The sequence below is a fragment of the Chenopodium album genome, chromosome 19 (assembly GCF_948465745.1).
Source record: "Chenopodium album chromosome 19, dcCheAlbu1.1, whole genome shotgun sequence".
Lineage (NCBI taxonomy): Eukaryota > Viridiplantae > Streptophyta > Magnoliopsida > Caryophyllales > Amaranthaceae > Chenopodium > Chenopodium album.
Window position 1 is genome coordinate 39,863,188 of NC_137852.1, and position 9,257 is coordinate 39,872,444.

Below are 9,257 nucleotides of genomic sequence, written 5' to 3' on the forward strand. Positions count from 1 at the left end.
TGCCTTAACCATGACTGATTATCAACTTTTGTGAAATTTCTTTAGAAGTTAAACCTTTGCCAATATAAAAAACAAATGCCAAGAAGTTAAAATTTTTGTTGCTATGCCAGCAGTTTTCTTTCAAATAGGCTCAAAGCTTTAGCCGAAAAAGCATTTGAAACTAAGAACGACTCAATCACATCAAAACTAACTAGTTACTGTAAACCCTACATGGCTACGCGTAAAGAAGCTTTAATGAAGCGGATTTAAAATCAAAAATCCATTCAAAGTCATTGACGTAAAATATAGGCATACTAGTTGTTAACCTATGAATTGGGAGAGTTTCTTCTCTATAACTTAGCCTTGGTGGGAAATGGAATTTTTTAAGAACTTACTACTTACCTACATGACTAGCACTTTCGGAAAGCAAAAGTACAATTTGAGAATGAAAGATTTTTGTGATAAAACTTGTGGCGAATTCATCCCGTCCATATCTTTAATAAAATTCTATTGCTAGACTTACGACAACATTTTCTTGACTGGACTTATTATCACTTTATGTGTTAATATATCAAGATTTGAACCTGAAATATCTCACTTAAATGAGAATGATTTACCATTCACACTTAGAGGTGTGTAAGAAAACACACCACACTCGATCAACTCGGATCGATAGATTCAAATTCAATCTTGATCTTTGAAAATATGGATTTCGGATATTTAGTTAGCTTTTGGTAAATATCGAATATTTCGGTCTGTATGGAAAATCTGGTTTGCATATAATTTATTTTAATGATCAGTTTTTAGCTTTTAGCCTTCCTAAAATCGAAAAATCTAGATGATTATCCCAAAAAGTTGCCTCCTCTCCCATCTCTCCATCTCATCTATCTGACACTCCAACCGGCGACCATCATTGTTCCTTCTTGCATCACTTTCCATTTCATCTTGCAGTCCAACCCGACCTGACTCCGAATCCGACTTTAAATTTAAGTTTGACCCAATTATCAATAGCAACCCATATATAATCAACTTGAAAGACCTATAAATTCATGAATTGAAAAATAAAAATATATAAGTACATAGAAAAGTCGTAGTCGGATCAGATAAGTCGGATTCGGATTATTATTTCTTGGATTCGGTTTAGATTTTTTTTTTATTTGGATCAGATCGGACTAGGGGAGGATTTGAATTGGATTGTCATCCCTACCCATAACTCTTAATCTCTCGCAGCGGGTCACTAGCGAGGCGTCGATTGACGGCCAATTTGATTTAATTTTTTTTCTTTCATAATTAGATATGTTGAATTAAATTTAAATCAAATTCGATGAAATGGACTGAATACTTCAATTAATTTATATATTAATATGTAATTAGTATCTGATTTTTGTAAGTGTACTACACTTTTTTTTAAAAAAAAAATTGCAAAAATAAAAAATCCAGGTCTAAACACAGACCAAACCTAAATCAGGTTTGGATTGGAATTGGACCAACTGATTTAGGGTGCAGTCTCTGGTATGCAGAATACAGTGATTCTGGCTCTGATTTCGGTCTGGTCCTGTGTTTGGATTGGTGAACAACTAACTCTATTCACACTATATTATTTTATAAATAGTTCAATCACTTTATTATACTTCGTAATATTTTGTTTAAAAAAATTATTTGTAATATTAAAAACCAACCAAACTCTAAACCATAACAAATTAGTATTTCATCATTAGTTTGCATTACATTTACAAAAAATGATTAGACCTGCATCAAACATAAAGATGTAACTAAATTGGTTATAATTATTTTATTTCTCATCTAATCATAATCTCTCTCCATAGAATTTTTGTTGAATAAATGATTGGCATTGTTGTAATTATTGTATCTATTATGATAACATATCAAAAGTTTAAGCTAAAAATTATGTCAAATTGACAACTTTAGTTTTACTAAGGCAACCAACGCGTGCGTTGCGCTCGAGATAGCTAGCCCTTGCGGCTTAATTTTTCTTGGCTTCTGTTTGAATTTCACATTGAGTTAATTACACATGATATAACAATGCTCAAAAGCTAACGAATAAATAAAAAATGAACTCGTACAAAATGCTTCTAAAAATTTAGCTTTGCTAGCTCCAATACTCCACTTGTAGCCTCTTTGTCCACCCTTGATGATTCCCTTGAATCCCTTCTTGCTTTCTTCTCCTTTCCACCATAGTTAGTTTGGTTTCCGTTCTTCTTAGTACATCTATTTTGGCACAATCATAGATTAATTTCGTTAGTCACAATGTCCTTTAAACACAATTATGGGTAAGTCGTTAATTTCGACCTTCACAAAATTAATAAAAAAACGCCCACATAAAGCAACAACCTTTCGTTATCTAGAGATTAATATGTCATGTAATCAAACCATAACCCCCATTAGATATAAAAAAAAAAAATTTTAACCCTTATTATTCCATTCTCCAATAAATTTCTAATTAATTGATGGGTCTTTCAAATTCACCCTTCTAATAGAGTCACCAAGCTGAGATAGAATTGCTAGGAGGATTGTGAGATAGAACAAGAAAAGACAAATATCCAAATTCATCAATTTTCTTATTATCATTCACTATTCAACTTTCAGGCAATTAATCTAATTTTCGTGTACCCACATTCGATTAACACTCCATATCAGTATTTGAAATTAATTGCAAATGGAAACTTGTTGATAATAATCAATTCAATCTTCACATCACATAAAAAAAAATATGGCCAATTGGAACCTTATTTAACTTATCATCAAATAAACAAATGGTATAAGCAAAGACAACAAAATAATTGGACGAAATCATAAATTCAAAGACAGCGAAACCTCTATTACATAGAATGAAAAACGGTATGAAGTAATATGAAGTATATACGAAACACATGTAATTGCAATATATTATTTAATACTACTTTCATTTCAATATGAGTATAACAAAAAAGAAGAACAAAATCAAAGGATAGAAGACAAAAAACAACGGAATCAAACTAATCAATCTCCCATAAAATGGACGAACATCGACCGCGAAAAGGTCCTTCCTTGCCATTTCTTCTCTTTTTTCACTATTATTTCTTGGTATTGTCAGCTTTTCTTGGCAACAATTTGATTTTAATTGTTCTTGAATCGCCATTTGATTTTAATTGTTCTTATCTAGTTTTGCATTGGGATTGTGGAATTAAGTACTTCAATGGAGATATTGAAAAGAGATGGAGAAAAAATGAATAGTAAAATATTCAAGACTAATCAGTATTTCAAGGAAGGTGAAGAGAGAAAGGAGAAAAAAAGCTCAAAACTCATAAATTGTTGAGGAAATGTAGAAAGTGTAAGGAAAATTACAAAATTATATATGAGGGTAAGAAGGTAAACAAACATTTTAAGGGGTATAATGGTCTGTGCACTATTCATAAGAGCAATCTCCTACTTTTTATAAGGTAGGGATATCATTGCAATTTCGAAGATTACTTAGGGGGTGTTTGGTTCAAGCATATTAGGTATAAGGTATGGGTTTGGAATGACCAAAACCCATATCTTGTGTTTGTTTCTTGAAATTTCATTTTTCAAACGCATATCTCAAACCCCCATGGTATGGGTTTTTGAAATCCAAGGGGGAGGTGGGTATGGCTCATACCTATACCTTTAGGTTTAAAATTAAAAGGAAAACTATCATTCCTAGATAAAAACCAAACACATGAAATCATGTATCAAGTTCCAACCCTATACCACCTTGGTTTCATTCCTCATTCCAAACCCATACCATTATTTGAACCAAACGCCCCCTTAATGGTTTTATGAAAAAGCTTCTACTTCCTTTTCTTTAGCTTTGATAGAAGATATTGTTCTTTATAAGGTATTCCTCCTCTAATTCTAATTACATGTACTAATTCAAGCTTTGTAAATCTCTAACTTTAACCGTTAATTATATTTTGACACAAACCGAGCAAAGCATTTTATTAATCAATCAAATGTTTCAAATCATCCATTACAAAATTAGAGATGCCCAAGGGGACCTCTTCCATCCAAACTCTAAGATCATCAAAGGAGAAACTTAATTTTGCTAGCTGGTGAGCAACCCGGTTACCCCGCCCTCTTCACGAAAGAAAACGAACATACTTGACATCTAAGAGCAAGGTGTAGAATATCATTGACCACAAGGCCAAATATCATTACCATATTTAACCGTTAATTATAACTTTTGATTAAATTTGATTTTTTTAGACTAATTAATAATAATGATTTATTTATATTATCTAGCGGTAAAAAATTATAAGCCGAACATATAGTATGTAAATATTACAGAAGTCGATATGTTGTAACTTGTAAGTACTTATTATTTATTAAGACTTGTGAGGGTTGAGTTGAGAAAACTTTTTTTTTTTTTTTAATTTTTATAAATTGAGTTTTCTAACCTTCCTTCATATATTTTTAATTCCCAAACATATTACACATGCATATTGTTTTACATAAATTCAAATAAAACTCATGAATATTGTGCGGGTCAAATGATTGTACTTAAAATTAACAAATGGAGTAGATTTCATCTACATACTACCTCCGTTTCTTATTTTGTGCATTTTTTTTTTGCTGAATACGGTTATTACAAGTTATGTGCAACAATTAGAAAGTCTCTTTGTAGTAAATTTTTTGAGTAAATTAATCAACAAACCCTTGCCTCAATCCAATTAACACATTAATTCATATATTATTACTTATTAACCTAACTAATTAATTATTCATTCCTTAATAAAAACTCTTAGCTACATTGTCTCTCCTCTTCCACAACCACAACCACATCCACCAGTCTCGCCACCCACACTACCATGTTTTCTCTCTCCTCTCTCACAAGCCACCCTCACCACCACTTTTCTCTAATTTTTGTTCCTATATACACCCGGGTTTACCATGATACCTCCCAGTAAAAATAAGAATACCAGAAAGAAGATCTCGAGTCGAACTCAATCAAGCTGAGCCTATATTGAACTTTGGTCGAGCCGAGTATTGAACAGTTCACGAGCCTACTTGACTCGTTAATATCCCTGAGTTTGGACAAAATAATTTGGAAAAAATGATAAAAATAATCCCAACTTTCCCCGGTTCGCTCTAAATAATCCCAACTTTGTATTATTTTTAAATAATCCGAAACTTAGGGGTCATTCGCTCAAAAGGGACCCAATCCAACTTGTTATAACAGGTTTACGGTGACACGTGTCACCACATGAATGGTTGAAAAAAAAAACTTAAATAATTTAACAAAAATCCAGCCCCACACCCAACCACCATCCCCACTACCAGCCTTGAGCTTCTCGGAATCCCCCACCTCCGTCGCCGCCCAAAAACCTCCCGCGCCGGCGCTGCCCTCATGTATCCCTTAAATTAATTGCCTAAATCCGATCGACCCTAAAACCACTTTTATCATAACTCGAATTCTTAAAAACGCCCAATCCCACCGCAAAATCCTCCAAACGGCCATCCCCGACCCTCGCAACCTTAACAATTAGGCATCTGAGGGTCGGAGAGGGTCGATTAGGGGTTTGTGCGGTGGGGTTGCGGTTATTTTAGGTGTTTCGGGTTTGAGAGAGGAGGCTTTCGGGTTGGGGTCTTGGTGGTTTAGGAGGTTGGGGGAGTGGCAGCGTGACAGGGTAAAGTCGTATCCCCTAATCAAAAGTAATACCTAAGTCCTCTAACTAAAGTAGATAGGGAAGTAGGGTCGAATCCACAGGGAAACTGGTCTTTCTACTCCTAATTAATTAATATAATCTAAATTATTAAGGTAACCAATTTGTTGTGTTTAATATGAAATTATACTATGAAGATTAAGTTTAGGGAGAAAATTAATAATAAGAAGGTCTAGGGTCACAGGTTCACCAATAATTAATATTCCGAGATAAAACATAACAATCAATAATTAACATTGCACAATAACATGATTAACAGGCTCTCGCAATTTATTAACCAACATAGATCTAACAGGCTCTCGCAATTTACTAGATCTAAGTTCCTATTGAAAATAGCCTTTAATATTAAATTAACATCTGCTCGATTCATCAATTCAATATTGCTAAACATTCACAATCAAATTACATCTGCTCGATTCATAATCCAATTGCAAAGAATTAAAACAATTCAATAAGAAATTATCATGCAATATCAATAATCAACAATAATAAATTATCCCTTCATATTAATTATGGATCCCCATAAACCCTAAAAAGAGAACTACTCAGACATAATTAAATCTAAACTAAACAAATCAAATAAACTAAACATAAATAAAATTGATAAGCAATTAAATAAAAACAATTAAAGTAAACATATGAAAAAAAACAAGAAAATGAAATCAATAAAACCATAAAAGAACTTAAAAGAACAGTAATGTAATTTAGCTAATAGAAGTCAACTAATACGGTTACGAAATTGACGAAAAGCAAATAGAACTACGTAGTAATAATCCTAACTCCTAAGCAATAAGGAATATATAAAAAAAAGCTGCCTAATAACAATTCTAAAAGCAAAACAAAAATATCAAAAGCTAAACTAACAATCTGACATGCCCCCTAAAAAGCTACCCAACTAGAGTATTTATAGCGGTCAATTCACATAACCGACTATAGTACACCTTGCAGCACACTCTCCCGATCGGGCATTGGGCCACCCGATCGGGCCCGCTTCTTCCACGCCCAAGTTGACATCAGTATATTATTAAATTGTAACTTTGGGCTTCATTCAACTTGGCCCAATTCCCTCTCCTCATAACTTGGTCCATGCTATAATTTCTTCATAGCGTACTCACTTAATCGAGCCCTTAATCACCGAATTGGCCTTGGGCATCAAATATGCGGTCATAAGATACGATCAAACTGGGGTGTCTTTGTAGTGGTTTAATAAGCTCCGGAATTATCATAAATCTGCAAATTCCTACAAAATAATACCAACTCTACAAAACCACTAGAAAACGTATATTAGTAATAAAAATAGCTCCGTAGAGCTCAAATAAGCACAAATATGACCGTGGGACGGGGAATAAAAAATATATATAAAATAGACTCATCACAGCGCCAGAGTCGGCGTGGGGGAGGGGGGTTCTGGTCGAGGCAGCGGTTAGGGGCGGGGGATCGAAGTACTTGGGTGGTGGGAGGAGGTACATGCCTGGAAATTACATTGGTGGTGAATAGGGTTGTTTTTGGGTTTTTTTTTTAAGTTTATTAATTTTTTTTTAAATTTTTTTTCGACTAATCATGAGATGACATGTGTATCTTAAACCAAAAAAAAAACAAACCTGGTTACCGGTCACATGGGACTATTTTTGAGCGGATAACTCCCAAAGTTCGGATTAATTAAAAAAATCCAAAATTGGGATTTTTTTGAGCGAACCGGCGAAACTTGGAATTATTTTTATCAATTTTTCCAAATAATTTAATACTTCGTACAACTCAAATTTAAAAAAAATAGATCCGACCTAATTCCACCCCACCAAACTCGAATTGACACCTTTTGATGGACCATACAACTATGCGAAATGGTTACATTTCCCATAATTGATTACTTTGACTGATCTGATGTTCACTACTAATTGCCAATCCTATTAATAATCCTAGATTCCAAGTAAAACGCCAAATTCCTGTTCATCAGTATGATAAACTTGAAACGTTCATCATGAGGGCAGAAAAGGAAATACAGATGAGAGGCTAATACTACCTGGCAGATTTGTTGGAAGCAACGTGTATTTAGCTCGGTACGTGGATATCAGAACTTCACACGTATGAAGTTACTGTTTTAACAGTGTTTTAGTAACGGACGTTGCCGACTGTGTAATATACTATTATTGTACTCCTTTATACTTTGTTTTTTTTTTATAAAAAAAAGGGGGTTCTGATATTTTCTGTTAGTGCCGAGTATTCTCTTGAAGAAGTAACTCGTCTACAGAGCGTGCCGGGGAAGGAACTTCGAGAACGCCGGGTTGAACCCTGACTCGAGAACACAATACGCATTCAGTGATTAGCCCACACCTACAGGTATTCTTTTCAATGAATTGGGTAATGCAGAATTGATAAATTGTGTAAAAATTAATTTTCAAAACCCTAAAGTAAAAGTAATTTTGTGATTTTGGTGATGTAGTTGAATGGATCTGTGAAAGGAGGGATGGGTAAGCGAATTAGGGAAGTCGTTGATGAGATTTCCGAAGAGGTAAGTAGTCGGATAGGGTCGAAGTGTGTATTTTAATCGTTTTTTGAGTTTTTGGTATTAGTAAGTAAGTTAGATTTAAGGAAATTATATGATGATCCTAGTGTCTATGTCGTTGAATTGTTGGATTTATGCTTTCCTATGCAGCAACCGTTAGCAGGATCTCCGAAAAAATTTATTCAATTACACCCTGCCTTATTCAAGGTAAAAAAAAAATCGAATTTTAGTTATTTTCCAATTAAGCATCTGATTTGATGGTGATTGGGTGCTATTGGTGTTTTATCGCATTGCCATAGGATGATTCCCTCAGCAAGGGAGGTGTTGTGAAGGCTAGGGGAATAGTGTTGAAAGAGCATTCAAGAGCCATAAGTAGAGTAAGCATTCTTATATGATTATCTCTTGAACAGATTGAATCTGGGGGAAAATTGTTTATTGTTATTCTGAGATTATACAGTAAAGAATAAACGTAATTTGTACACTATTGATAATTTGAGTGTAGAATGACTGGTGACATTGTAATTGACATTTTAATTATTTACATTCAGCCACCGAATATCAGCTGCCGTATACAGGCATTTGGGCGTATTTGTAAGACATTTGATGAGAGAAGGATTAGGTGGGTGACCGAAATGGGTTTTGGCGGTCTTCTTCACTTAATTTCAGACATGCATTTACCGAGGCAACTAGCGTATTGGTTGATGACTAGAATAGACCCCTTGAATAAAATATTCGTTGGCCCTGATGGGAGGGTGTTTCCATTATCAAAGAATCAGGTCAGATGGATACTTGGAATACCTAGTGGTTGTAATGTTGTTCCAAGTAGTAAAACAATGACAGAGGAAGTCCGGGGGAAGGTGCAACAAGTGTTGCTCAAATATGGTTGTTCTTGGAAAACTAAATCTAGTAGAGGGTGTGGAAGTGTCTACACTTCTGTAGGTATCCCTGTTACAAGCGAATTGATGGATAGGCTTGAGTCAAGTTTTGGGCCTGATGAAGAGGAAGAATTCAAGACAATATTTCTCATAGTTGTGTTGTATATGGTGTTGTGTCCAACTCAGTCTCCCCGACTTGGTTCTGACTTATTACCTGCA